This window comes from Capsicum annuum, chromosome 3, assembly GCF_002878395.1.
Source record: "Capsicum annuum cultivar UCD-10X-F1 chromosome 3, UCD10Xv1.1, whole genome shotgun sequence".
NCBI classification, from domain to species: Eukaryota; Viridiplantae; Streptophyta; class Magnoliopsida; order Solanales; family Solanaceae; genus Capsicum; species Capsicum annuum.
In genome coordinates this window covers 251154647-251158702 of record NC_061113.1, presented here as the reverse complement: position 1 = coordinate 251158702, position 4056 = coordinate 251154647, and the positions used below count along the sequence as shown (strand labels likewise).

General features: G+C 37.6%; 1 pseudogene; it reads left to right on the top strand.

Annotated features, from left to right (window-relative positions):
* The first annotated feature begins 533 nt into the window (after positions 1 to 533).
* Positions 534 to 3854, top strand: LOC107864825 (annotated as a pseudogene).
* Positions 3855 to 4056: the final 202 nt, after the last annotated feature.

Sequence of the window (4056 nt, the reverse complement as noted above, 5' to 3'; positions counted from 1 at the left end):
GTTGATGTCATTGATGACATCAACACACTACTTTGCCAACCAAATTTGACAAGAAAACAAATTGCATGCAATGTTGGACTAGCCAACCAAATTTGACAAGAAACAAATTGCATGCAATGTTGGACTAGCCAACCAAATTTGACAAAGCCAACAAATGATCTTGCAAGTGCTTGGTAGCAACTTTGTTTGACCAAGTGTGAATCCAAGAAACAAACAAAAGACCACATTACAACTAGACTATAATTGAGCGTCTCAGCATGATGAATGACTTATTTAGTTGAGCATCCTGACATGAATCCAATTGGTTTTGCGAAAATAGCAACACCCCTCCTCACCCTCATCTCCACTACTCCACCACCATCTCTCAAACATTCATAGTGTGGTTTACCAGCAGATACCCCTATAATTGTTTCAATTATGATTGTCACCCTTGTTCATACTATGGAATCATTGTACTTTGTCTTCAAAATTTAGGTTGTACCTTTTATTTTCATTTCTATGTGTAACTGTACATACTCCTAGTCATTAATATAAATAGTCCGTTCGCCATGGAATTTACTCACGGGTGTTACCACGTAATTCATTCTCACTTATCTTTCTCTCTAGTTTTCTTCATCCTCTCCATAAATTTAGTGTGTGCACGCAAATCGATCCTAACACATTTGCCTCTCATTGTTCACACATATGATCTATAGTTTTTTTTTTTAGATACTAGGCATTGATTCACTGTCATCAGTTATTTTTTCAACTTTTCTAATCCGCTCACCGGGAAAAAAATGGCCCAAGCAAGTTACAAATTCATAGATACATTAGGTGACTCTGTGATTATAGTAGTTTCTTTGGCAGCGATAGCGTTTCCAATTTGGTTACATTTCAGTGACAGCGCTACGTCTTGCCAGAAAGTGTTGGAGAAGCCTTCGCTGATAGTGGGAGTGTGTTTTCTGGTTCTTTGTGGTTCAGGATTGGTTTATACCTTGTCCTGAGTCAAGTTTTTTTCATGGATATCCCTCATCTCTTTGTTGTTCATTTTCGGAACATTCTGTTTTTCTGCGTTCTCAATTTTGGTCACCAATAGAAATGTGAGTGGGGCTTTATTTGGGAGAGGTGGAGATTACTCGCACTACTTGTTGAAGAATTATGTGGTGAATGAAGCGCAGATTAAGAGCTGTTTGGTGGGCCATAACCAAGTTTGTCAGCGTATACCTACTGGCAAAGGGGTTGATTTTTACAAATATAGCCTCTCTCATTTACAAGTTCTTCATTACCTCTTTATTTACCCATCATCTCTTTCCCCGATAATTAAACAACATCACATAAATTGGGACCGAGGGAGTATATGTTTCTGAGTTGCTCAACACATTGATGATGCAACAAAGGTGTAGTATATAATTAGATCAATAACTGATAAAGTAACTGTAGATTAATTTCTTTGATAAGAACTATGTGGTATCTTTCTAATCGGGTAAGAAATGTAATCAACATATAATCACATGTTAAAGTTTATTGATAGTATAGAAAAAGAGAATACATAATGTCCTTCCTGAACTAGTACCTATATTCTAATAAAATACTTTTTTTTTTTTTTTAAATTGGGGGTAGGGGAAGGGGAAGGGGAATGGGGGAGGGAATTACAATGTGGGGAATCGAATCCTCACCAACAAGATGGAAGTTCAGGTAACTAACCAACTAAGCTACTAAGATTCCCCTAATAAAATACTTAAAACTTTGTAGGGTTACTAGTTCACGAAATAGCATCATGTTAGTGTATGCAACTTAAATCTTTGTTTTGGTGTGTACAGTCGAGTTGTTGCAAGCCACCCACTTACTGCAGCTTGGAGTTTCACAATGCTACCTACTGGACCATGCCCAAAACAGGGCCGGCGGTAGCAGACAATGACTGCAAGATTTGGAGCAATGTACAGAGTGAGCTCTGCTTCAGCTGTCAATCATGCAAGACAGCATTCCTTGACAACATCAACAAATATTGGAAGATATGGTCCATCCTCAACTTTGTCGTACATTTCTTTCTTTCCTGTGCTTGTTGCTGTGATCTCATGATCAAGAACAGTTTGAAGGGACACCAAAGGCACAAAGTATACCCTGCTGGTTAGTTACATTTCCATTTTCATAATGATTAATATTTGTTTGACTGAAGCTTGGTTTGGATGATACAAAATATTGATATTGTGTTTATTGTTTACCATCACCGACAAGGGCAGATTCAAGATTTTCACTAAGGAGATTCAAAAAATAAAAATATAGTGCGTAAGATTTGAATTTGGACCCTCAAGTTGAATTTTGAACTCCTCGACCACTTAGTCAACCTCTACTCTTGTGTTTAGGGGAGTTTTCGTGTGAATACCCTCCGCTTCCCTGATTACAGAGTCTGTTTATTCTTATTTATATGCCATTATTAATTTGAAACACATACACATTCTTGAGCCTTGATCAGTCATGCTTCCACTAGTTTTTCCCTCATATGGACTAGCAAGAGAAGTTATCTTACGCTGGCATTGGACGGTCCCCACTGATTTTAAGAAGCTTGACAAAATCTAGCAACGTAAGCACTTAGCATTTCAGAGTTTTGGGTTGTTACTATTCACAATTTTTTCTGACTCAAAGTACTAAAACTGGATAGGGAAAGGTCGCACATACATTAATGAAGCACAATAAGTAGTTAGAATGCCATCTTCTCCACGTGTGCTGAAATCTCTTTCTTCCACTCAAAGTAGTTCATCTTCTCTGGCAAATGAGAGGGCAAAATGTTTCATCCAGTGAACCATGCAAGTTTTCAGCACGTGTTACGTTGAGATTTCAGATGAAAATGATTTGATTTGAGCCTTTGAAGTCCTTCTTTGTCAGATCTTGCACACAAGGAATATGCTAGAATAAGAAGATGAAGGCACCAATCGATGAGCACTTGAGCAGGTGCAGCAAATGGAACTGTTTTCCCCCAGTAAACTGTTGCTTTAAGTTGGATAAAGGAGAACAAGGAAGCCTGGGTATGCTCTTCCAATTACAACATCCATTTGAAATTCAAGATTAAAGGTAGGATAAACATTGATCTTATCCAAATTGAAGTACTTGATTTGAGCTATAATGTGTTGATTGGGCCACTTTTGAGGGCACTTGATGGATTAGAATCAATCCGCTCTCTCAATATATATCTAGCAATTTGTTTACTGGAAGTTTTGGTGAGTTTGGTGAATTCAATAACCTTGTTGCATTTGGAATAAGCAACAACTCCTTTGCTGGTGGCTTTAAATTTGAAATTTGCACCTTCTACATGAAGATTAGGGTCCTGGATATATCACTCATTGATCATCTTAGTCTTGATCTTGATTGCTTGGAAAATTGCGTGCAGTTCATCTCTATAGCAGCTGCTTGTGGATTCCAATAATCTCAGAGAGTCGCCTTCCGGATTCCTTGTATTCGATGATCACCTCTAATTTATCTGGCCAGTTAATCCCACAGCTTAGTAAGCTTTGCAAACTGAAAGCCTTAGCGGGCTGTCAAGAACGTAGAGGAGGTAGGATGACAATTGGTCAGATCTAGTATAGATCGTACATGGACGATAGTTGGAGTTGGCGGCTCTCCTGGGGTTCCCTCATCTAAAATCTCTGGGAAAAGGATCAAGTTGGCCCTTGCTAACAGCGTGTTGCATCATCTCCCTTCAACCCTTAGAGAGAATTTGGCAAAAGAAAAGGAAGGGAAATTCATGGACCGACCCATCATCCCATAGGAACTACAGACCACTAGTGTTTTTTGGATAATCTATCTTTCAATATGTGTTTGGCCATGAAATTTTTTTATATTTTGAAAATCTAATCTTCAAATATTATCAAGTTCTTGGCCAGCTTCCATGAAAAATTTCACTTTAACTAGCAAAACTTAAAAAAAAAAAAATTCCAAGTAAATTGTTAGGAAACTAAGATTTATCTAGAAATTCCTAGTTAGTAGATATTTTTGTTGTAGAAACTCCTAGATATTAGATTTTTTTTTTGGAATAGGTTCTTCTAGAATATCCTAGTGCATTTTCTTGAATAAATATCTTGT